The sequence below is a fragment of the Pleurodeles waltl genome, chromosome 6 (assembly GCF_031143425.1).
Source record: "Pleurodeles waltl isolate 20211129_DDA chromosome 6, aPleWal1.hap1.20221129, whole genome shotgun sequence".
NCBI lineage: Eukaryota > Metazoa > Chordata > Amphibia > Caudata > Salamandridae > Pleurodeles > Pleurodeles waltl.
In genome coordinates, this window is record NC_090445.1 from 56,915,346 (window position 1) to 56,942,132 (window position 26,787).

The following is a 26,787-nucleotide window of genomic DNA, read 5'->3' on the forward strand; positions in this document are numbered from 1 at the left end:
TTGTCATATGTTTAATTTGCTTTTTTCTTTTTAGTGGGATATCATTGGTGATTGCTGTGTCTATGCAGAGTAGTTGCTGGTGAGTAGCTTTTTCAGGAAAGTGAGTGGTATAGTTTTTTAGTACATAACTCTTTGTGATAAAGCTACACTTTGTTTATTACTTATTTTAGTGCTACTTCTTGTTGGCAATCCATTTTTTGTTAGCGAGGATCATGGCTAGCCGCAGAGTGACCGCTCAGCAGGTTGTTGGCATGCTCTTTGAGTCATCTTCAGACCATGATTACGAGACTGACTCTGCATCTGAGGCAGAGGAGGAAGTCAGAGATTCTGGCAGTGAGTTTTCTATCCGAGAGTATTCTTCTGATGAGGAAGCTACTCTCAGAGCAGATGAAGGGCCTGTAGTAGAGGAGGACATTGATGTGCCAAGAGTGCAGCAGCCTGGGGCTGAAGGGTTTCCCATTAGAAGACCTGACACCTGGATTGCCCCAAACATGGAGCAGCCACAGTTACCTGCATTTACTGGTCTCCCAGGGTGTAGAGTCAATACGGAAAACTTTTTGCCTGTCCATTTCTTTCACTTGTTTATGGACGATGTATTTTTGGAAGAGATTGTGGAGCAGACTAATTTGTATGCAGAGCAATATTTGATGGACAATGCTGCCAGACTTAGGCCTCAGTCTAGAGCTACTCAGTGGGTTCCCACATATCTGGAAGAGATTAAAAAGTTTTTAGGTTTGACTTTTTTGATGGGGTTGATCAGGAAGCCCTCACTGGCTTCTTATTGGTCTACTAGTCCCTTGATGGCAACGGCTATATTTCCTGCAACTATGATACGTAATCGCTATTTGCTTCTTCTTCGTATGCTGCATTTTGTAGACAATGCTTTAGCCTTGCCACGAGATCACCCCTGATTGTGACCGTCTTTTTAAGATTAGGCCTTTCAGAGGTCTATGTTCCAGGCAAAGAGATAAGTGTGGACGAGTCTTTGGTCCTTTTGAAGGGGCGTTTAGTTTTTAAGCAGTACATTCCTAGTAAGAGGGCACGGTATGGGATTAAATTGTATATGCTGTCAGAAAGCAGTACAGGATATGTGTATAATTTCCAGGTCTACGCTGGAAGGGATTCCAGTATTGACCCTCCTGGTTGTCCGGACACTTTTGGAGTTAGCAAAAAAATTGTGTGGGAACTTGGTAGACGACTGCTTAACAAAGGTCACCATTTGTACGTAGATAATTTCTACACTGAAGTGCAGTTGTTCAAGGATTTGTTTAGAGTGGACACTGTTGCTTGTGGCACAATCCGTTCTAACCGGAAAGGCTATCCAAGGGAGCCTGTCTGTAAAAAACTTGAGAGGGGACAGTGCAGTGCCTTGCGGAATAATGAGCTGCTAGATCTGAAATTTTCAGACAGGAGGGATGTGTACATGCTATCTACCATCCACGATGAGAGTACTTCCCCTGTGACTGTTTGGGGTAAGGTTGCGGAAGTGCGCAAACCTGCGTGCATTTTGGACCACAATAGGCACATGGGTGGTGTTGATAAAGTAGATCAGAGGATGGAACCTTACACTGCTCTTCGTTAGTCTTACGTGTGGTATAAAAAGTTGGCCCTACATTTATTTCATTTGGCAACTTTTAATGCTTTTATTGTGTTCAAGGATTGTTCACCTGAGTCAAGGATGACATTTGTTAAATTTCAGGAGTCAGTGATAGAGAGCCTTACTGTGGTGACACTGGCAAGAGTTCCTAGAGTAGAAGTGGTGGAGGAAGTGGCTAGATTGAAAGATTGCCACTTTCCAGATCACATTCCTCCCACTCCCAAAAAAGACTTGCCCACAAAGAAATGTAGAGTATGTGCCCGGAGATCAATCCGGAGGGAGAGCCGGATGTACTGCCCCGAATGCCCTTCAAAGCCTGGGCTGTGTGTGCCCCGCTGTTTTAGAAGTTACCACACTAGGAATTTTTTTTGGGAAATACCGTGAGCGTAAACTGCCTGTTTTATATTTTCATATGTTCAGTTTCATGGTTGGCATTACTGTCATGTATTTAGTTAGAGCTTTTGTGTTTGTAGTTTTGTACTTATTTTATAATTAGTTAGTGGTTTCTTTGTTGTTTATAAACAACAAAAAAAGTGATGGCGGTGTGCGTGGGGTGGCGCTTGGCTGGCGGTGTGCGTGGAGTGGGGCTTGGCTGGCGGTGTGCATGGGGTGGTGCTTGGCTGGCGGTGTGCTTGGGGTGGCGCTTGGCTGGCAGTGTGCGTGGGGTGGCGCTTGGCTGGCGGTATGGGTGGGGGGCGATTGGCTGGCGGTGTGCTTGGGGTGGCGCTTGGCTGGCGGTATGCGTGGGGTGGCGCTTGGCTGGCGGTATGGGTGGGGTGGTGCTTGGCTAGCGGTGCCAGCCAAACGCCAGTCCACACACTCATCAGCTGGTGTGATTGCTGTATCAGGCATGTGGGCGTATAAAAGTGATGGGCCCTTGACTGGCGCTGTCTGTCGATGCGAGTGTTGTAATGTGCTGGGCCCGTGGCTGGCGGCGTGAATGGTCTTGTGCATGTCATGTATGAAAGGTGTGTAAATGGACTGTAAAGCGGTTGGTGCCTTGCTGTGTCTTTACAGCTCACGAGCTGTGATCATTGGTTCAGTTTTTTGGCCTTTCAGTTATTACCAGTGCATTTCACTTTTGTGAAATCTCTTGTTAATAAAATTTGATCTACTGAACCATCACTCACCCTCGCTCCAAATCCAAACAGTATGTGTGGTACAAATGACAAAACCTGCTCCGCTGTAATCAGGCGTCGCAGCACACTTGTGAAACGCTAGGTGTCTCAGGTGGGACCCCGATGATAAAGCATGCCACCAACCTGGTTGGTGGGTAAGTGGTCTTTTTCACATAAGCTAAGTGCATTTCTTTTCACAATTTTAGTGTTTGGCACATCACAGACGTATGTGGACACATCAAAATGATATATTACAAAACTACCTGTGTTTGGGGGGAGGGGGCACCTATGTTTTTGTTCCTGGGTGTGGCCTTCATCTAGGGAAACCTACCAAACCCAGACATTTTTTAAAACTAGACACCCCAAGGAGTCCAGGGAGGTGTGGCTTGCGTGGATCCCCCAAAGTTTTCTTACCCAGACTCCTCTGCAAACCTCAAAATTTGCTTAAAAAAGCATATTTTCCTGACTTTCGTTTGTACGATCACCGCTCCAGCACAAAATTCCTACTCCTCAGCGTTCCCCTCAGTCTCCAAAGTAAAATGACACCTCACTTGTGTGGGTCCCCAAAGCAGAGTCAGCCTAAAGATGTATAAAAGAAGAATATGTGCTTATGAACTCGCTGTGCTATCCCCATAATCTCTACAAGTTTGTGGCCTTTTTCTGTTGCAGGCACCTGGCCCACCCACACAAGTGAGGTATAATTTCTATCGGGAGACTCAGGGGAACGCTGGGTGGAAGGAAATTTGTGGCTCCTCTCAGATTCCAGAACTTTCTGTCACCGAAATGTGAGGAAAACGTGTTTTTTTAGCCAAATTGTGAGGTTTGGAAAGGATTCTGGGTAACAGAACCTGGTCAGAGCCCCACAAGTCACCCCATCTTGGATTCCCCTAGGCCTCTAGTTTTCAAAAAAGCACAGGTTTGGTAGGTTTCCCTAGGTGCGGGCTGAGCTAGAGGCCAATATCTACAGGTAGGCACTTTGCAAAAAACACCTCTGTTTTCTGTCAAAAAATGGGATGTGTCCACATTGTGTTTTGGGGCATTTCCTGTCACAGGCGCTAGGCCTACCCCCACAAGTGAGGTATCATTTTTATCAGGTGGTTGCGGGAACGCTGGGTGGAAGGAAATTTGTGGCTCCTCTCAGATTCCAGAACTTTCAGTCACCAAAATGTGAGGAAAACGTTTTTTTTAGCCAAATTTTGAGGTTTGCAAAGGATTCTGGGTAACAGAACCTGGTCAGAGCCCCACAAGTCACCCCATTGTGGATTCCCCTAGGTCTCTAGTTTTCAAAAATGCACAGGTTTGGTAGGTTTCCCTTGGTGCCCGCTGAGCTAGAGGCCAAAATCTACAGGTAGGCACTTTGCAAAAAACACCTCTGTTTTCTAACAAAAAATGGGATGTGTCCACGTTGTGATTTGTGGCATCTCCTGTCGCGGTCGCTAGGCCTACCCACACAAGTGAGGTATCATTTTTATCGGGAGACTTGGGGGAACATAGAATAGCAAAACAAGTGTTATTGCCCCTCGTCTTTCTCTAAATGTTTACCTTCCAAATATAAGAGAGTGTGTAAAAAAGACATCTGTTTGAGAAATGCCCTGTAATTCACATGCTAGTATGGGCACCCCGGAATTCAGAGATGTGCAAATAACCACTGCTCCTCAACACCTTATCTTGTGCCCATTTTGGAAATACAAAGGTTTTCTTGATAGCTATTTTTCACTCTTTATATTTCAGCAAATTAATTGCTGTATACCCAGTATAGAATGAAAACCCACTGCAGGGTGCAGCTCATTTATTGGCTCTGGGCAGCTAGGGTTCTTGATGAACCTACAAGCCCTATATATCCCCGCAACCAGAATAGTCCAGCAGACGTAACGGTATATTGCTTTAAAAAATCTGACATTGCAGGAAAACGTTACAGAGTAAAACGTAGAGACAAATTGCTGTTTTTTTTTACCTCAATTTCAATATTTATTTTTTTCAGTTGTTATTTTCTGTAGGAAACCCTTGTAGGATCTACACAAATTACCCCTTGCTGAATTCAGAATTGTGTCTACTTTTAAGAAATGTTTAGGTTTCTGCGATCCAGCATTGGTTTCATGCCCATTTCTGTCACTGACTGGAAGGAGGCTCAAAGCACAAAAAATCATAAAAATGGGGTATGTCCCAGTAAAATGCCAAAATTGTGTTGAAAAATTGGGTTTTCTGATTCAAGTCTGCCTGTTCCTGAAAGCTGGGAAGCTGGTGATTTTAGCACCAGAAACCCTTTGTTGATGCCATTTTCAGGGAAAAAATCACAAACCTTCTTCTGCAGCCCCTTTTTCCCATTTGTTTTATAAAAAAAACTACATTTTCACTGTATTTTGGCTAATTTCTTGGCCTCCTTCAGGGGAACCCACAAAGTCTGGGTACCTCTAGAATCCCTAGGATGTTGGAAAAAAAGGACGCAAATTTGGGGTGGGTTGCTTATGTGGACAAAAAGTTATGAGGGCCTAAGCAAGAACTATTCCAAATAGGCAAAAAAAGGCCTGGCACAGGAGGGGGAAAAGGCCTGGCAGCGAAGGGGTTAACATGCAGATACTATTTTTGTAAATATATGACAAGTGTTGTTATTTGCTGTTGCACTTAAACTTTTCATAGCACGATGGCTGGAGTCTTTTAGCCGCTATGCTCACACCCTATACAAAACTACATCAATTAGAAAGCCCGTTATACCCCATCATACATTTGACCTCATACACAAATGTTTTCATCATTTCCATATCACACCTTCTTGGACGTTGTTCTCCAAAATGTTAGGAGTGGAGGAAGTGACATCATATACTTTTTAATCTCCAGATGACACCACAGGAAGTGACATCAGATGGTCATTGATGTGTTGTCATTACTGGAATTGTCTTCACTAAAATAAAACTTTTACAATATGTGATAATGAAAAAGGGTGGTAAAGTAGATAAAAAATAATTTTAGTTATTGTTCAAATATTGAGTGTGCTGGTGTCATGATATGCTATGGGTATATTTCAAAGGCTGGCTCAAATGGCCAGTCAAAGCCTCGGATCCAAGTTCCAGCCATCACTTGCTAACTATAACCATCTTTTAATTAGGCGCACCATCTGGCTAGACACCGCTTAAAATGCACATGTACAACCAAGGCGGCTACTCTGCTATGGCGGAGGAGCCTCGCCCCCCTGCCAGCAGCAGCTGCAAATCTTTAAACATAAAACGATAAAAAACAGTGTTTATTATCGTTTTATTATTAAAGGGGAGGGGCCATGGAGATGACGAGCACTGAGGGGAGTGTACAGAGCAGACCCTTGAGTGTGCATGTATGTTTCGCAGGACGTCTCCAACCCAGCACGGTGTTGCCAAGTTGGAGAGAGCAGGCCTAGGATTGCAGTCTGCATTGGCGCACCCAGCCAGGGCACTCCAGCCAATCATAATGCTGCTCTGAGCAGCGTCATGATTGGCGCAGGGCAGGCTGCGAGCCGGTGCCTGAATTGCGGCAGAAACCTTAAGGTAAGTTTAATTTTTTTAATATATATTTTTTGTTTTGCTCCCACCACCTGCCTCTTTGCCCAATTGCCAGCCACGACTGCGTACAATCTGAAAATCCCCGGCAGAAATACCACAAGTGAAGGCAAAACCAATAAATGGCAAAGAATAATCCCCTATGATCAGTGGTATTCCGTAAGAGCATAATCATTAAACACAGGGTGATCCTGGGTGTTACACATGGGTGGCACCTTCTTATCAACTCCAGTCTGCACACAGGCCCAGCCCTGTGCACAAATGTGCCCACCAAACATGCAGGTATTCATCTCACATACAATTTACAATCCTTTGTCTTTCTTCTCTCATAACTGCCTGTGTGCACAGGAAAGGTGAGTGCCTATTGTATGAAGAGCATGTTTAGATGAAGAACTGATTGGTGGGTAGGTACCTAACCTGTGAATGCTGATTATGATCCCAAACTTGTTTCTAAATGTGTCTGAAGCATTCAACATAGGTCAGAGGGGTTTGTTCTAGGACATGTTTCTCAAGTAAACATTGACTCTGTAAATATGTTGTAGATAGATTAATTGCATGTAAATTTATTTTACGTTCACAAAAATCAGATAAGGACCCTAGCCTGCCTGCTTATGTATTGGACACCCCTGATATACATTATTTTTTAAAGAATGCCACAAACTGAATTTAACTTGGTACTTTGATAATCAGTGTCACCAAACATAATACATTTTGTTTATTTAACATCTGTGTGAACCTAGCCACATCTCACTTGTGTGAACCACATACACACCTAACCAAGATCAACAAGTGTGCACCTATACACCTCTTGACTGTGTGATCCTAGCTGTCTGACATCTGCATTCACTAAGCCATTTGTCACATGTGTACCTATAATGAAGGCCCCATGCTCATGTGTGTGCCCATATGCCATACTCTTGCCTGCGTGAGCATAGCCCCATGTGTGCCCAGCTCCCTCTCCCTTCTGTACACTGGGACTATTTTCACTGTGTGTAAATACTTGCATCATTTCATCCACCTAACACTTCTAATCTGCACACACATAGATTGCCCTCACCTATACAGCCTAGCCCTCACATCTATACCTTGCTTTCTCTCACCTGTATACACATAACACCTTCCACCTGTTTACACAGAACCACTCTTGATTACACAGTTAGATTTGCACCTACATTTTCAGGTTCCACCAAGATCCTCTCATGTCGTTGCCATCTATCCTGTGTTTACCAAACCCACTCTCATATGTGTAAACACAGGCTCCACTTACCTCCTACGCACTGTTCATACGTGGACATGCAACACTTCTTACTGTGTGCATATAGGGCCTGCTACCCTGTAAGCACCCATCCTTCAGTGTCCCATTGGCACCTAGCCTCTGTCACTTATTGTTAGACATTTCATCCTTGGCATGGTCTCTCTTAACTTTTTGCCTCTGTTCTCCAGGTTGATGTGTGCTGGACTCTGATTTTATTGTTTTTGTTACTCTGGGCACTGTACCTGCTAACCAGTGCTAAAGTGCAAGTGCTCCTTTACAAAATGTGTATGGGATTGGTTTATCCATGATTGGCATATTTGATTTATTAGTAAGTCCCTAGTACAGTGCACTAAAGATGCCCAGGGCCTGTAAATCAAATGCTACTAGTGGGCCTGCAGCACTGGTTGTGCCACCCACATAAGTAGCTCTGTAATCATGTCTCAGGCCTGCCACTGCAGTGTCTGTGTGTGCAGTTTTAACTGTAAATTTGACTTGGCAAGTGTACCCATTTGCCAGGCCTAACCCTTCCCTTTTCTTACATGTAAGACACCCCTAAGGTAGGCCCTAGGTATCCCCAAGGGCATGGTGCAGTGTATGGTTAAGGTAGGACATATAGTAATGTGTTTTATATGCCCTGACAGTGAAATATTGCTAAATTCGTTTTTCACTGATGCAAGGCCTGTCCCTCTCATAGGTTAACATGGGGGCTACCTTTAAATCTGATTAAAGTGTAGATTCCCTTTGGGAGCAGATGGGCATGTGGAGTTTGGGGTCTCTGAGCTCACAATTTAAAAATAAATCTTTTAGTAAAGTTGATTTTAAGATTGTGTGTTTGAAAATGCCACTTTTAGAAAGTGAGCATTTTCTTGCTCATACCATTTCTGTGACTCTGCCTGTTTGTGGATTCCCTCTCTGGGTCAGTTTGACAGTTGGGCTGGTTGCACCTCACACTAGACAGTGACTCAAAGGGAGCTGGGGTGTAGCCTGCATATCCTGATGAGCCATCTGTGCTAGGAGGGAGGGGAGGAGTGGTCATTCATACCTGAAAGGGCTGTGCCTGCCCTCACACAATGCAGTCGCCAACCCCCTGGTGAGTGTCTGGGGCCTGGCCTGGGCAAGGCAGGAGTTCACATTCCAAAGAGACTTTACTTTGAAGTAGGCCTACTTCAAAGGAGAAATTGGGTATAAGAAGGGCACCCAAAACCACAGACTTTAGAAACACTTCTGGAGCCAAGAGGAACATCTGCCTGGAGGAGAGCTGAATAGCAGAGGAAGAAGAGCTGCCCTGCCTGTGACTGTGCTTTATGGAGCTATCCTGCAGTTGCTGCTTCTGCCAGAGTAAGAGGGCAAAGACTGGACTTTGTGTGCCTTCCATCTTGAGAAGAAATCTCCAAGGGCTTTATCTAGAGCTTGCCTCCTGTTGTTTGAAGTCTCAGGGACAGCATAGACTTCTCTCTGCCACCACCTGGAGTCTCTGGAGAGACTCCTACTCTGCCCTGGGTGCTCATCCAGTTCCTGGGACCCTGAAAGGAGAAGCTGGTAGCCTAAAGACAAGAAAATCCACGCACAGAGCTCCTCAGCTGAGAAACGACGCTCGCAGGAAACGCGACCGAAGAATCGACGGACGGAGCAGGAGAAACGAAGCGCAGCATCGCTGACGGAGGCTGGGAGATCACAACCTGCACTGCGGGATTTTCGGATCATCGTGCGGCTAGATTTTTGACTCCCGTACTGCCGTGCAGAGTTATTTTTGACACACACCCGCCCGTGCGGGGTTATTTTTAATGCGCACCAGGTACATTTTCCCTCTAGCAGCGCTAGTGTGTTTTTAAAACTACTTAAAGACTCTTTTTGATTTTTAATTGATAACTTGACTTGTGTATGGTGGATTTTTGTCGTTTTGTTCTTGTTTTGTTTATATAAATATTTCCTATTTTTCTAAACCTGTGTTGTGTAATTTTGTAGTGTTTTCATTAAGTTACTGTGTATGTTGGTACAAACGCTTACACCTAGCACTCTGAAGTTAAGCCTATTGCTCTGCCAAGCTACCAAGGGGGTAAGCAGGGGTTAGCTGAGGGTGATTCTCTTTTACCCTGACTAGAGTGAGGGTCCTTGCTTGAACAGGGGGTAACCTTACTGTCAACCAAAGACCCCATTTCTAACACTTATGTACACCTAATTTTTAGGAGTAAAGCTAGCCCCATCTTATCTCATCTGCATGCTTGTAGCCCTCAGCTCACTTGTAAGCACTTAGTGCCCTTTTATACATGGGCCGAAAGCCTCCTCTTAATTATTTGTGCAAATCTCTCTCTCACCGGTATGTACTGGTTGCTCTCTCACCCACTTGCCCAGGCCCCTTGCTTCTTTATATCTAGGTTCCTCTCAAAATAAATGCTCTGCCACTTTTCAGGGCTCTACATGGTTATTTTGAAAATGGACATGTGTAAGAATGCCACTATAAATAGGTCTCCAAATTTAAACAGTCTCCATCAGGCAGGGGCAGATAGAAAATCTTCTCCTCTTCAAATCCCTGCCTCTCTCACACTCACCCCTCTAAGCTTGCTTTGTCTCTCCAGCTCTGGAGCTCTTTCATCTCTTCACTCACCTGTTTCTTCTGTTTCTCCCTTCTTCTCTCACTGTCACTGAATGAATATTTATCTTCCCTCAAATTCTCCATTCTCTTTCTCTCCTATACCTCTTTGCAGTCCCCTTAAACCTGCAGCTCGCCTTTGTGTACTCTTATTGTATTGCCAGAAAAATAAAATGTAAATAAGAGAGAGTGCCTCAACTCCCATGATTTTGGCAGCATTTTGCTCTTTTATCCAACAGATTCCCACCAGCTCAGTTTCCCTTAAATCATCTCTTTCTTGCCTTCTCCCTTTTTGTTCCCTTCATCCTTGCCCCCTCAACTGACATTATACTTTACTTTCAGTTTCACTTTCTTCTTTGCTCTTTGCGTCCTTTTTTCAGTCTCACAAGGTGCCTGACTGAGCTCTGGATCCTGCTACCTTTAAAATGTTCACCACATTAGCTGAAGACTGAAAACCAGGGAAGAGTCAACGCGAAGGCCCACACCTGAAGGGGGCTACAAGGGTCAGAGCAGAAACCCTGCTAAGGCACATGAGAAAGCACTCCAGGACCTCAGGCATGGGCACGCAAGGTGTAAACAGGAAGTGGCACCCCCACTCCCCTTTTCATGGGAGATCGCAAAGCGCTCCGTCCATTCTGTAATCTCTCTTTGGGCTTCAAACCACACCCATGTCACATTAGTCACTTACATTGGTTTGTGGGCTTGCCTTTTAAAATCCGCTTTCTTTCATTTGTGAAAGGCATGCATATGTCATGCCTTTCCTGGTGTTTAGACCACCTACACAGCACCGGTAAACTACTAAAAACATACGAGGCTGGATGTTTTCAGTCTGGGGTCCGGACTACTTTATCTGTTTATTTTCCACGTAGCGCAATCGCACTGCATTTTACATAGTGCAATCACGCAGTGTTTTTTTTTTCTTTACAAGGCTAATAGCTCGAACTCGAGCAAATGCGAGACCCGTTGCATTGAAAATGCTTGTTCTTTTTGTTACAGGGAGGAGGTTGTGAGGGGGGCAAGGCGTTGAACAAATAGAAAAGGGAATGAACCCCGGGGCCAATAGGAGGCCATGTATTGATTTGAATTCCCCCACCCCCTTGGGCATTTGTGGAGGACATAAAAATAGTGTCATGCCTGACCAAACCCTTCTTTTCATCTGGGCAGCCAGGCAGCGATCAGCAAAGAAACTCACCCACCTGCACCAACCAGAAGACACCTTGGAAGTCACAGCCTAGGGAAAAAGAGGGTGCAGCAACGAAAGGGTGTAGAGGAACATAAGAAAGATGGGGAGGCCACACCTTACACAGCGGGGTGTCAGGATTACTAAACTTGGGATGCCTTACGACAGGGTAAGGGGGTACATGAAACACAGCGCTCGCAGCCCAGGTCCGCTGAAGGGCTGGACCTAAGGAGTAACCAGAGGTAGGGAGTTAAACCTAAAAGGTAAAAGGAGTACCCCCCTACCCGAAAGGACAAACGCCAGCACCAAGACGCAATGTTCTCAAAGGACTAACTGTTTGATTGATTTATGGCTAAGTGATTTATGGTCATGTGATATACAAATGTCAGAATGATTTATGATAGGCCTGTGAACAATGATTTATGACCCGTAATTCTCATAAATGTCAAAAGTGATTTATGACAGGCAAAAAATGATTAATGGCCCTAATAAAAATACAAGGATGCTATTGCTATAAACCAGTGTTAATAAACTGCGACAATATTTTTCAAAACCACATAAAGGTCTCAGGTATCGTTATTGTTCAGGATTAGGCCACATGCAGGGGTTTACTCCATCAGCAGCAGGGACCTCAGCAGAACAACAGGCTGGTTGTTGTATTGTGAATGTAATGGCTCGCGCTGGTAGCGCGAGCCGGGGAAGGGTAGAATGTTGTGGGGGAATGTTTGTGTATGAGTGTGCGATTCAGTGACGGTTGAGCGGGGAGGAGACAGGACGAAGGACGGCGGCTTTGTATGCGGTTGGGGCTTCATATTATGGAATGTATTTGTATTCTCTAAATTATTTTAAGAATAAAGAAGTTACCTACCATTATCGTCTTTGCGGCTTGAAGATACTCAACAAAATTGGCGACGAGTTGACAAGTTTGCCCCGTCTGCATCCGGTTGTGATCCTCTACTTCACTATCGCACTCCTACGTGCCCACGCAACTCGACCTACGAACGCTTGTGAGTGTTATTGTCAGCCTAAAGTGCTGAAACATTGTTTTTGCAACTTGCGTTGTGCTAGTTTCTTTGGGCGTCTCTTAGCAACGTTCATTTGCTTTTTCAATAACTATACCGCTGACCTTCTTACGGCCTGAATAACCTTTGGAACTAAGGAAATATACCGGCAATTGAATTTCTTGTGGTTTTAAGGAGGTTTAAGTGAATTTTCACTTCGTTACGAATATTTAGACATTGATGTTATATATTTTTGAAGTTGAGGCACGCATTTATGGCTTCTAATAACTTGAATCTTCCACCTCCTCAACCTTTTATTCCTGGTAGCAGTGATGTTTCTATCAAATGGCAAGAATGGCGAGAGTATTTTATGAACTACATCTCTGCATGCGATGAAGACAATGACTTTTCAGGAGAAAAGAAGAAGAACATTTTATTGCATTGTTTAGGGCCGCACGGTCTTAAAATTTACAACAGAATTGAAAAGAAACAAATAGACCAGGGAGATATTTTTGTTCATGCATTAGAGGATTTAGACAGATACTATTCTCCAACGGTGTGTGTGGGAATTGATCGCTATAAGTTTTTTCACAGGAAACAAAACAAAGAGGAAACGATTGAGGAATACGTTTCAGCCTTAAAAAATTTGGCCTTAACATGTAGATTTGGTACCTTACATGACGAGTTCATTAGGGACCAGATAGTTATGCACGCTGCCAACCAGAATATACAGGACTGCTTATGGACTAAAGGAGAATCGCCCTTACAAGAAGTAATTGAAGTGGTCAAGAAAGCAGAACTTACAGGAAGGTGTGCAAAAGCTGTTCTACTGGGGAATTCTAAAATAGATGATTCGATTGGAGAAGCACATAAGTTGGTGAATAGAGTTATAGAGTCAAAAAAATGTCCAACAAAGGAGTTTTCGAGGAAGACCAGTTCTTACAGGAACAAGAAGTCAAAAAGAAATACTTCTAAGGCGGAAGTTACTTGTTTCAGATGTGGTTTACTGGGCCATTATGCAAATGATAAAAGCTGTCCAGCACGCAATCAGAAATGTTCCAGTTGTGGTACTGTTGGCCATTTTATTAAGGTTTGCAGGAAAAAGAAAGGCATGGCAATAAAGTTGTTAGAGGATGCTTCTGAATCAGCTTCATCCTCAGACAGTGAAGACAAGAATATGTGGGTGCTTAACATAAGGAATGCTGGAACAGGAACGCCAGATGGACTGCGGAAAAGACCAAAGTGTGACATATCTATAGAAGGTGTTACTATTACGATTACCGCAGATTCAGGGTCACCTTATACAATCGTTAATGAACAAGTTTGGTTAAAGAAATTGAAACGTACTGTTGGTGGGGGTTTGGACACACCTGATATCTCACCTAAAAGCTTTACGGGGGAAACAATCCAGCTTCTTGGCTACAAAAAATTGTCATTTGCATTTAAGGATCGTAAAGCTGAATGTAAGATGTATGTGTCAAAATCAGGACCATCAGTTTTAGGTTGGTGGGACCAAGGTGCACTAGGAATGGTTTTAAATCCCAATGGTTCAGAACCTGTATCGGTGGTTCAGGAAGATTGTGTGTGTGATGCTACCATGAAGGACATGTATCCTTTGGTATTTTCAGGAACTGTAGGAAAGTTAAAAAGTTTCCAGCATAAGATAATACTTAAAAAGGACGCCATTCCTGTTGTTCATAAGGCAAGGAATATTCCTTTTAGCATCAGGAATGAAGTTTCAAACGAGTTGGACAAGTTATTACAAACTGGTATCATTGAACAGGTTGAGTCATCAGATTGGATTTCTCCCCTGGTGGTAGCCAGACGTTCTAATGGCAGATTGAGGCTGTGTGTAGACCTAAGGGACCTTAATAAGAATATTTTGGTGGATCAATTTCCTTTGCCAAAGATCAATGAGGTTGTAGCACTAACTAAAGGCAAGGAATGGTTTACCACGATAGACCTTACTTCTGCTTATCATCAAGTTCAGTTACATCCTGATAGTCGTAGATTAACCGCATTTATTACGCCCTTTGGTTGTTACCAATTTGTTAGAGTTCCATTTGGTTTGGCTTCTGCAGCGGCTATGTTTCAAAGGCTGATGTATAAGGTTTTTAGTAAAATGCGGGATGTGTTGTTTTTTCAAGATGATATTTTAATTATGGGGGATACGAGATATGACCATGACATTAGAGTTAAGAATGTTCTTCAGATATTAGAAAATAATGGACTTAAGGCTGAGCATAGCAAGTGTAAAATAGCCATGAAAAGCGTCACTTATTTGGGACACGAAATAAGTGGCAAGGGTGTTGAACCAAAGGCTAGTCTTGTTGAAGCTATTAAGAATTCACCAGCCCCTACTAACAAGGACGAAGTTAGAGCTTTTTTGGGTCTAGCAGAATATTATGCTAAGTTCGTGCATAACTTTTCTCACAAAACGTTTCCTATTAGACAATTGTTAAAAGGGAAGTGCATTTTTAAGTGGTGTGAAGAATGTGAAGCAGCATTCAAATTGATTAAAAATGATATTATTAATGCACCAGCCTTACAAGGTTTTGACCCAAATTTACAATGTATAATTACAACTGATGCAAGTAATAAGGGTTTAGGAGCTGTTCTTACACAATTGGATATGAATGATAAGGAATGTGTAATTGCATTTGCTTCTCATTCTATTACCAACGCTGAAGCAAAATACTCAGTAATTGAAAGGGAGGCCCTTGCATGCGTGTGGGGTTTGGAACATTTCAGATCATTCGTTTGGGGTATGAATGTCATCTTGCGTATCGATCACAAACCGCTTACCAAAGTGCTTACAACAAAAGGATTATTTAAAGCCTCCCCACGTATTGCTCGGTTATCCATAAGACTGTTGGACTATAAGTATGAAATACAATATGTACCCGGGATTAAGAATAAGGTTGCTGATTTCTTAAGTAGAATGCCATTGGTAAATACTGTGGAGGGTAAGAAGGAGTTGGAGGATTGTTGTGTAGCTGAAGGTATACCCACAACTTTTCAGGGCATCTCAGAAGGTGATTGGGATAAAGCCATGGGGGAAGACGAAACATTAAATAAGGTTCAAATTTTGTTAAGGGAAGGTTGGCCTCTTAAAAAAAATTTAGATGAAGATGTGAAGAGGTTTTGGGAGGTTAAGGAGGAGTTGTCTGTGGAGCATAATAGATTATTGCGCAATGGTAGAGTAATTCCTCCAGAAACACTCAGATGGAAAATTCTTAATTTATGCCATGATGGACATTTGGGCATATCTAAAACGAAAAGTAAAGTTAAACAACTATATTGGTGGCCAGGAATTGATTTAGCTGTGGAAAGGACAGTAAGGAATTGTGTCCTATGTAATGAGTCAGAAAAAACGTTATCCACGTTCAGACCACCGTTAGTTCCTATAGGATGTCCAGACATGCCCTGGGAGAAGATTGGTCTGGACATTACTGGACCAATACAAGTGGAAGACGGTTATAGATATATTGTGGTAATGTTTGATCATTTCTCTAAATGGCCTGAAATTGGAATAGTGTCTAAGGTGGATTCCGGGGCCATTGTAGAATTTTGGGATAATGTTTTTTTGAGAGAGGGTCTACCCAAGACCATTATCACTGACAATGGGGTACAATTCACATCTGACAAATTTAAAGCTTTCTTAATGAGGTGTGGTATTAAACACATTACGACTTCCAACTATCATCCAGCTGGCAATGGTGCTGTGGAACGCTTCAACAGAGTGTTAAAAAACAGTATACAATTGGCTGTATGTGCAAAGTTAGATTGGGAAAAGGAAATTTGGAAAACAGTTTGGTCATACAGAACTACACCGTGTAGCTCTACAGGTCACAGTCCATTTGAGATTATGAGAGGGAGGGTTCCACTGAGGAAAGATAATGTTGGTTGGATGATTGATGGTAGGGAAAGTTGCTGGACAAGTGAGAGTGTTAGGAAAAATATTAAGAGGGCGCAAATCCGTTCGAAGGAATTTTATGATGCAAAACATAAATGCAAAAGTGTAAATATACAGGTGGGTGATTTAGTTAGGGTGAAGGTTCCAGGTTTTAAAAAATGTGAGAAGGGAAGGTTCTATCCTCCTTTGAAAGTCACAGAAATTTTGTGTAATGCTGTACAACTTGAAAACGGGAAAATATGGCACTTAAGCAGAGTTTCCCCATACAAAGGTTCAGGTGGAGAAAAATCGATTGGAACTGACTGGCTTATGCATGACGATACAGGGAAAAAAAGGGGTTTGCAAACTGCCAATGTTGCACAGACTGCGCTGGGCGGAAGAAACAGTGTTAGTCCTGCAATTGTGGAACACAGAACCAAAACGATGGCTGAAGGTGACAATGCACGGAATGGTGACATGACAAGTGTGAGGAACAATATTAGCAGATGTGGTAGGAGGATTGTAAAACCGGGAAAACTCAATGACTATGTTTGCGACTGAGTAACTGTAAGGATTCAGGAACCAAATTAAGAAATTACAGAGAATGAATAACATTTAGATACTTATGAAATATTCGTAGGATTTATTTAGTAGATATTACGTTGTAGTTTTATGCTTCATATAACGTTAGGATATTGTATTTGTATCATTTCACGTAGCGATAGAAATATAGTAGTGGATGTTCTTTATGTTATTGTTATAGAAAGGAAATATTGTGTAAGTGGGAAGATGTGTTGTATTGTGAATGTAATGGCTCGCGCTTGTAGCGCGAGCCGGGGAAGGGTAGAATGTTGTGGGGGAATGTTTGTGTATGAGTGTGCGATTCAGTGACGGTTGAGCGGGGAGGAGACAGGACGAAGGACGGCGGCTTTGTATGCGGTTGGGGCTTCATATTATGGAATGTATTTGTATTCTCTAAATTATTTTAAGAATAAAGAAGTTACCTACCATTATCGTCTTTGCGGCTTGAAGATACTCAACAAAATTGGCGACGAGTTGACAAGTTTGCCCCGTCTGCATCCGGTTGTGATCCTCTACTTCACTATCGCACTCCTACGTGCCCACGCAACTCGACCTACGAACGCTTGTGAGTGTTATTGTCAGCCTAAAGTGCTGAAACATTGTTTTTGCAACTTGCGTTGTGCTAGTTTCTTTGGGCGTCTCTTAGCAACGTTCAATTGCTTTTTCAATAACTATACCGCTGACCTTCTTACGGCCTGAATAACCTTTGGAACTAAGGAAATATACCGGCAATTGAATTTCTTGTGGTTTTAAGGAGGTTTAAGTGAATTTTCACTTCGTTACGAATATTTAGACATTGATGTTATATATTTTTGAAGTTGAGGCACGCATTTATGGCTTCTAATAACTTGAATCTTCCACCTCCTCAACCTTTTATTCCTGGTAGCAGTGATGTTTCTATCAAATGGCAAGAATGGCGAGAGTATTTTATGAACTACATCTCTGCATGCGATGAAGACAATGACTTTTCAGGAGAAAAGAAGAAGAACATTTTATTGCATTGTTTAGGGCCGCACGGTCTTAAAATTTACAACAGAATTGAAAAGAAACAAATAGACCAGGGAGATATTTTTGTTCATGCATTAGAGGATTTAGACAGATACTATTCTCCAACGGTGTGTGTGGGAATTGATCGCTATAAGTTTTTTCACAGGAAACAAAACAAAGAGGAAACGATTGAGGAATACGTTTCAGCCTTAAAAAATTTGGCCTTAACATGTAGATTTGGTACCTTACATGACGAGTTCATTAGGGACCAGATAGTTATGCACGCTGCCAACCAGAATATACAGGACTGCTTATGGACTAAAGGAGAATCGCCCTTACAAGAAGTAATTGAAGTGGTCAAGAAAGCGGAACTTACAGGAAGGTGTGCAAAAGCTGTTCTACTGGGGAATTCTAAAATAGATGATTCGATTGGAGAAGCACATAAGTTGGTGAATAGAGTTATAGAGTCAAAAAAATGTCCAACAAAGGAGTTTTCGAGGAAGACCAGTTCTTACAGGAACAAGAAGTCAAAAAGAAATACTTCTAAGGCGGAAGTTACTTGTTTCAGATGTGGTTTACTGGGCCATTATGCAAATGATAAAAGCTGTCCAGCACGCAATCAGAAATGTTCCAGTTGTGGTACTGTTGGCCATTTTATTAAGGTTTGCAGGAAAAAGAAAGGCATGGCAATAAAGTTGTTAGAGGATGCTTCTGAATCAGCTTCATCCTCAGACAGTGAAGACAAGAATATGTGGGTGCTTAACATAAGGAATGCTGGAACAGGAACGCCAGATGGACTGCGGAAAAGACCAAAGTGTGACATATCTATAGAAGGTGTTACTATTACGATTACCGCAGATTTCGGGTCACCTTTTACAATCGTTAATGAACAAGTTTGGTTAAAGAAATTGAAACGTACTGTTGGTGGGGGTTTGGACACACCTGATATCTCACCTAAAAGCTTTACGGGGGAAACAATCCAGCTTCTTGGCTACAAAAAATTGTCATTTGCATTTAAGGATCGTAAAGCTGAATGTAAGATGTATGTGTCAAAATCAGGACCATCAGTTTTAGGTTGGTGGGACCAAGGTGCACTAGGAATGGTTTTAAATCCCAATGGTTCAGAACCTGTATCGGTGGTTCAGGAAGATTGTGTGTGTGATGCTACCATGAAGGACATGTATCCTTTGGTATTTTCAGGAACTGTAGGAAAGTTAAAAAGTTTCCAGCATAAGATAATACTTAAAAAGGACGCCATTCCTGTTGTTCATAAGGCAAGGAATATTCCTTTTAGCATCAGGAATGAAGTTTCAAACGAGTTGGACAAGTTATTACAAACTGGTATCATTGAACAGGTTGAGTCATCAGATTGGATTTCTCCCCTGGTGGTAGCCAGACGTTCTAATGGCAGATTGAGGCTGTGTGTAGACCTAAGGGACCTTAATAAGAATATTTTGGTGGATCAATTTCCTTTGCCAAAGATCAATGAGGTTGTAGCACTAACTAAAGGCAAGGAATGGTTTACCACGATAGACCTTACTTCTGCTTATCATCAAGTTCAGTTACATCCTGATAGTCGTAGATTAACCGCATTTATTACGCCCTTTGGTTGTTACCAATTTGTTAGAGTTCCATTTGGTTTGGCTTCTGCAGCGGCTATGTTTCAAAGGCTGATGTATAAGGTTTTTAGTAAAATGCGGGATGTGTTGTTTTTTCAAGATGATATTTTAATTATGGGGGATACGAGATATGACCATGACATTAGAGTTAAGAATGTTCTTCAGATATTAGAAAATAATGGACTTAAGGCTGAGCATAGCAAGTGTAAAATAGCCATGAAAAGCGTCACTTATTTGGGACACGAAATAAGTGGCAAGGGTGTTGAACCAAAGGCTAGTCTTGTTGAAGCTATTAAGAATTCACCAGCCCCTACTAACAAGGACGAAGTTAGAGCTTTTTTGGGTCTAGCAGAATATTATGCTAAGTTCGTGCATAACTTTTCTCACAAAACGTTTCCTATTAGACAATTGTTAAAAGGGAAGTGCATTTTTAAGTGGTGTGAAGAATGTGAAGCAGCATTCAAATTGATTAAAAATGATATTATTAATGCACCAGCCTTACAAGGTTTTGACCCAAATTTACAATGTATAATTACAACTGATGCAAGTAATAAGGGTTTAGGAGCTGTTCTTACACAATTGGATATGAATGATAAGGAATGTGTAATTGCATTTGCTTCTCATTCTATTACCAACGCTGAAGCAAAATACTCAGTAATTGAAAGGGAGGCCCTTGCATGCGTGTGGGGTTTGGAACATTTCAGATCATTCGTTTGGGGTATGAATGTCATCTTGCGTATCGATCACAAACCGCTTACCAAAGTGCTTACAACAAAAGGATTATTTAAAGCCTCCCCACGTATTGCTCGGTTATCCATAAGACTGTTGGACTATAAGTATGAAATACAATATGTACCCGGGATTAAGAATAAGGTTGCTGATTTCTTAAGTAGAATGCCATTGGTAAATACTGTGGAGGGTAAGAAGGAGTTGGAGGATTGTTGTGTAGCTGAAGGTATACCCACAACTTTTCAGGGCATCTCAGAAGGTGATTGGGATAAAGCCATGGGGGAAGACGAAACATTAAATAAGGTTCAAATTTTGTTAAGGGAAGGTTGGCCTCTTAAAAAAAATTTAGATGAAGATGTGAAGAGGTTTTGGGAGGTTAAGGAGGAGTTGTCTGTGGAGCATAATAGATTATTGCGCAATGGTAGAGTAATTCCTCCAGAAACACTCAGATGGAAAATTCTTAATTTATGCCATGATGGACATTTGGGCATATCTAAAACGAAAAGTAAAGTTAAACAACTATATTGGTGGCCAGGAATTGATTTAGCTGTGGAAAGGACAGTAAGGAATTGTGTCCTATGTAATCAGTCAGAAAAAACGTTATCCACGTTCAGACCACCGTTAGTTCCTATAGGATGTCCAGACATGCCCTGGGAGAAGATTGGTCTGGACATTACTGGACCAATACAAGTGGAAGACGGTTATAGATATATTGTGGTAATGTTTGATCATTTCTCTAAATGGCCTGAAATTGGAATAGTGTCTAAGGTGGATTCCGGGGCCATTGTAGAATTTTGGGATAATGTTTTTTTGAGAGAGGGTCTACCCAAGACCATTATCACTGACAATGGGGTACAATTCACATCTGACAAATTTAAAGCTTTCTTAATGAGGTGTGGTATTAAACACATTACGACTTCCAACTATCATCAATTGGCAATGGTGCTGTGGAACGCTTCAACAGAGTGTTAAAAAACAGTATACAATTGGCTGTATGTGCAAAGTTAGATTGGGAAAAGGAAATTTGGAAAACAGTTTGGTCATACAGAACTACACCGTGTAGCTCTACAGGTCACAGTCCATTTGAGATTATGAGAGGGAGGGTTCCACTGAGGAAAGATAATGTTGGTTGGATGATTGATGGTAGGGAAAGTTGCTGGACAAGTGAGAGTGTTAGGAAAAATATTAAGAGGGCGCAAATCCGTTCGAAGGAATTTTATGATGCAAAACATAAATGCAAAAGTGTAAATATACAGGTGGGTGATTTAGTTAGGGTGAAGGTTCCAGGTTTTAAAAAATGTGAGAAGGGAAGGTTCTATCCTCCTTTGAAAGTCACAGAAATTTTGTGTAATGCTGTACAACTTGAAAACGGGAAAATATGGCACTTAAGCAGAGTTTCCCCATACAAAGGTTCAGGTGGAGAAAAATCGATTGGAACTGACTGGCTTATGCATGACGATACAGGGAAAAAAAGGGGTTTGCAAAGTGCCAATGTTGCACAGACTGCGCTGGGCGGAAGAAACAGTGTTAGTCCTGCAATTGTGGAACACAGAACCAAAACGATGGCTGAAGGTGACAATGCACGGAATGGTGACATGACAAGTGTGAGGAACAATATTAGCAGATGTGGTAGGAGGATTGTAAAACCGGGAAAACTCAATGACTATGTTTGCGACTGAGTAACTGTAAGGATTCAGGAACCAAATTAAGAAATTACAGAGAATGAATAACATTTAGATACTTATGAAATATTCGTAGGATTTATTTAGTAGATATTACGTTGTAGTTTTATGCTTCATATAACGTTAGGATATTGTATTTGTATCATTTCACGTAGCGATAGAAATATAGTAGTGGATGTTCTTTATGTTATTGTTATAGAAAGGAAATATTGTGTAAGTGGGAAGATGTGTTGTATTGTGAATGTAATGGCTCGCGCTTGTAGCGCGAGCCGGGGAAGGGTAGAATGTTGTGGGGGAATGTTTGTGTATGAGTGTGCGATTCAGTGACGGTTGAGCGGGGAGGAGACAGGACGAAGGACGGCGGCTTTGTATGCGGTCGAGGCTTCATATTATGGAATGTATTTGTATTCTCTAAATTATTTTAAGAATAAAGAAGTTACCTACCATTATCGTCTTTGCGGCTTGAAGATACTCAACACTGGTTCACACTTTTCCAGTCGTATATGGAGCTTGGTGAAGACCTCCCAGAGGTGTCTCAGCGGAGATGCAGAGCAGGGCATTCACTTTCTGGCCTATGCACCCCATGTACTGCACAAAGTTGCAATGTAGCTACTGATTGAAGAGGAAGGCTACAGGCCAAGGAACGTGCACTGGGGCTGTCAAACCAGAGGTGTGAGGAAGGCCTTTCACCACATATGGCTGTGTACTGCGGCTGCATAGCACACAGAATGATCTAGTTGTGGCAGGGGTCACAAGCAGGACAACGCGGATCGCAAGCTGAATCGCATAGGTCACAGCTGTGACCCCTGCCGGCCTCCAAATTACATTCTTGCCCCTCCAACGTGCCCTCTTTACTTGTGTATGTACTGAAAATTAAAAACAAGTATAAGAAAGAGGGGCAAGATTAAGGAGCACCTTGAAAAGAAAAAACAAACAAAAAGCAAACAAGGGCGCCATCAGCCTTCAGAAAAATATTTTAAACACACATTTGTTTGAACCTAAGTGGTAGGGAGGCTGCTGAAGGAAGCTCAGAGCCCTTCTAGATATCGGCGTCCTTAAGGTCTGCCAAGCCTGCACTCTAAATCTTGTGAGCATTGAATAGGCTGTGCATTAAGTTTGCACAGGGGCGGCTCCTCCAAAATGGCGGAGGAGCATAGCTCCCCTGGCCAAGAGCCAGAAGATGAAAAATAAAACTATATTTTAATATTGTTTTATTTTGTATCTGCTGGCTCAGCCAGCAGTACAGGGAGGGGTGGGGTGGGGGTGAGCCACAGGGAGTTGGGAGACGGAGAAGTGGAGTGCACTAAGTATGCATGTCTGTTTGGCCGTCCATCTCAGGCCGGCCAAACACACATGCGCACTTAGGTTTCTCCAGCCCGGCTGTGTTTAACAGCCGGGCTGGAGAAACTGCACAGACCCCAGGGCTGTGTCTGAGCAGCAGTCACTCTGCTCAGACCAATCCTGATGCTGCTTTAATGCTAGCTTTAGCATGAAAGCAGTGCCAGGATTGCTGGGGAGCCTGTGCTAGTGTCCTAGAGAATGCCTGAACACCAGAAGAGGAGCGAGGCGGCAGGGGATGGCGGGCGCCAGCGACGAACCCGTATTTAATTTATTTTTTTCCCCTGTTTCCCCTGTCCCTCCAAAGCAAACCCCCCCCTTGACATTTGCAGCAGCCACCGCTGGGTTTGCAGTGAGCCCTGCCCGTTTCTTAAGGGAGCAGAAGTTGTTTTGCTGACACTAACATGCGATCTTAATTTCTAAAGGAAGCCCCCCTGATAAAAGAAAACAAACCTGCGGCTCCCGCCTGCTGCAGGAGCATCACTGAGCTGCTGGCCTACCTCACCCCACTGCTCTGCATTGCCAGCTCTCTCTCGCCCTCTGGGTGCCACCTCTGTCCCCTAACCCGTGTGCCATCTCCCCCATTCCTCTGCAGTGCCATTGCTATGCCCCTTGGGAGTGCCACCGTGGCCTGTATGGTAACTAGGCAGTGCAAGGGTGAGGGGCGTAACCCAGGCCTCCCAGCCCCTGCCCATCAGAAGCCACCCAGCTCTTCAGGGGGCCCCATTTAGCCCAAAACGAATGAGGATCTAGGAGATATGTGGCGCAAAGGGCCTCTGCAGTTAGCAAGGGCTGATCTGACAGGTCAGTGTATGGGCCCCCGCTTTGTGGGCCTATTCTATGGTTTGCTGCGCCGATTTATTCTGGTAATTTCCCCTCTATTAAGGTAAAATCCATGCAGTCTTCCATACTTGCAAGAGTTGTCTGTACACATTCAAAACTGTTTTAAAAGTGAAAACATCGTAGGGCGAGCAGAAATTTTAAGCCAAAAATCGGGACATTTCACAAACAAAACAAGTTTACTTCAGCCGAGCGCACAGAATGTCAATGCTCATCAGCATAGAATTACAGAAGAGGCACTAAGAACATAATTAAAATGAGAGTTTTAAAGTCAGTGTGATGTCTGTTAATTGAATTGGTTCCTGGTAACACTTGCTAACTATCTCTGCGCTGTAAAACCAAAAAAATCACCTCCCACCATTTTCAGGCGACCCTCTCTAAAAACCAGGACATGAGTTACATTTCCCGAAATCTGCAAGGACAGCTGGTGGAAAACCGTGATTGTCCCGGCAAATCCGGGACGCCGGGTCACCCTAAAACATCGGTCACTTATTTTGCTAATTTGCTAACGGGGAAAGGGGGCATTTTTATTATGTTTATGGTACCCGCGTTCTTTTCTGCCCCATTGCTCTGCAGTTACTGACCTTCGTGGTTTGCTGCTGTCCGGCTGTCCCAGCACGGGAGACTGTTGTGCGCTGCTGGACGAGGTCTGCTGTCTGCAGCCCCCCGAATGAAGCTTCGCAGAGATATACTGAGCTACCCGCCAATCAAAAGGGGCATTTAACCGGGCTTGGCGGAGGGCTCGTTTCTGGGAAATCATGCCGAAGAAAAGCAGCGCTGCGCCCCCACCCCGTCCTCCCCGGAGCACCGCTTTTTTTCCAAGTCCGTGAACCAGTGGAGCACGGTCCCAGGCCCGTGCCATTTGAGAGTGAGGCTAGTCGGCAGAAGATTTTCTAGAGCGTTCTTTTTATTACTAAAATTCAAAGCAAATTTAGCGCCGGTATTCTGACTGACAGAACACCGGCGCCGAGGATAGAGCTTTAAGCTGAACTATGGCAGATAACTCTCCCACTTCGATTTCATTTATTAGGCACTTTCGGCGCACAGCGCTGATAAAGGGAAACACAATTACACACATTCAGCGAGGAATTATACATCAAGATCTGGTAAAGCCATTAGGTCTGGATACTTCATAAGTGGTTTTTCCTTTGTGAGTTCTCTCTGTAGTGTGGGTGCTTTATGTGGCTGAAGGTGACAATGCTTCAAGGATTTGATGGATGGGAGAGTGCATAGATGCATCAGTAATTATTGTATGAATGAGTACATGGATGAGTGGATGGGTCGATGCAGACAGTTTCAATCAAATTTCCCAGCTCCAGACTCGAACCTACAAGAGTAAGAAGCATTTGCAATGCAATGGGTCTTGCGTTTGCTCGAGTTAGAGCTATTAGCATTGTAAACTGGTAACTGGGCTTTTCTTGCCACATAAATTAAAAATGAAAAGTAAAACTGTCACCATCAGCCCAAAGCAGAAACACAAAGGGAAATAAAACTTCACTCACAGTGAAACTTATTGGCAAAAGTGCAACTATCCATGTGTTACAAAGTCATCTTTTTGACCTGTTCATCCCCATTTTTTTGTTGTTGCTGACTGGTGCTGATGATAACTGACTCTAACTGTGCCCTGGACTCTGTTAGCCAGGCCCAGGCCAGTGCTATGTTGAAACACACACTTGTAGTAGAGTCACTAGGTATTAGGGTACCCTTTCGATTGTCCTGACAGACCCTGTAAGGGGGCAAGGGTGTACAATCTGCCTATAAGCCCCTATATAATAGGGCATGGAGATTAAAGGCCCAGCAGAATTTTCTGCACTTGCTTGTGTGCACTGCTGTGTACTTCCTGTACTTTTGAATGCAGACCTGCCTTGCAGCCTGTCTTTAAAAGTTACTTTCCTACCATTTGCATGACAGTCCCTGTAGGTCCCTAGTAAACAATGTGGCAAGGGGGTGCCAACTACCTATAAGACTCTCGTACAAAATAGGGCATGGAAGTAGAGACCCAGCAGAATTGCTGGCCTTTGCATTTGGGCACTGCTGGAGGTTTTCTGTCATTTTAAAATGCAGCCTGACTCTGCAGACTGCATTTACATGGAAATGGTGTCCCAATTCGAATTTGGGGCTGTGGGCACTTTAAATGTGATGATCTACCTTATTTTCACATACTAGGTACCACCAGGATCTCCCCTAGGTATCCCCCTGGGGTCATGTAACCATAAGCAGGGGCCTTATAAAAGATGTTTTTTTAAACCCAGGTAAGGGAAAAACTGATCATTTGATTCCCCCCCACTACAGATACTGGCCTTCATAGGCAATCATTGCTATATTGTATTTTCATGGTAATAATAGCAAGGAAAAGCGTTGAAGGACTTAAAAGATTCGTTTTGATAAATCCAGCAATTTGACATTGGTGAATTTATCACAACTCGTACAGAAAATAAGTTATAAGGCTTTTCTTTCTGTAAGCCAAAATCCAGCCTTCTGGCTGTCCCCTCTGATTGGTCAGTGCTAACAGGATTAGCAGAGCTGCTTGATTAAGTGATAAGTGGCTGTCCAGGGGAGAGCATATCTGGTGAAGGGCAGCTCGGGGGCTACACAGGAATGCATGAGCAGGGTTATAAAACATACAGCCTCAAAGGAGAGCAAGACAGGAGAGAATGCCAGATCACCTAACCCGCACCTTCTGGTCCCCTCAGCCAGATTCTAGGCTTAAGGAAGGAATTTGCAGATGTTAGAAGGAGGAGAGCTATGGAAATGAGCCACAGTGGAGGATGGTTTAGTCAGCTCTTAGTTTCAGACATCATGGATTTTGGAAAAATTGTGCTTTCTGGGGCAGGAATATGCCACACT

The 26,787-nt window shown here is 43.1% G+C and overlaps 1 protein-coding gene across 1 annotated transcript in view; it reads right to left on the bottom strand.

Annotated features, from left to right (window-relative positions):
• Positions 1-24,653, bottom strand: part of LOC138299188 (stonustoxin subunit beta-like) — a 136,953-nt gene extending 112,300 nt beyond the window's left edge. Inside the window, exon 1 of the mRNA XM_069237285.1 lies at positions 24,525-24,653. The gene's annotated coding sequence lies outside the window, so the exon portion shown is untranslated. The remainder of the gene's footprint in view (positions 1-24,524) is intronic.
• Between the last annotated feature and the right edge of the window lie 2,134 nt (positions 24,654-26,787).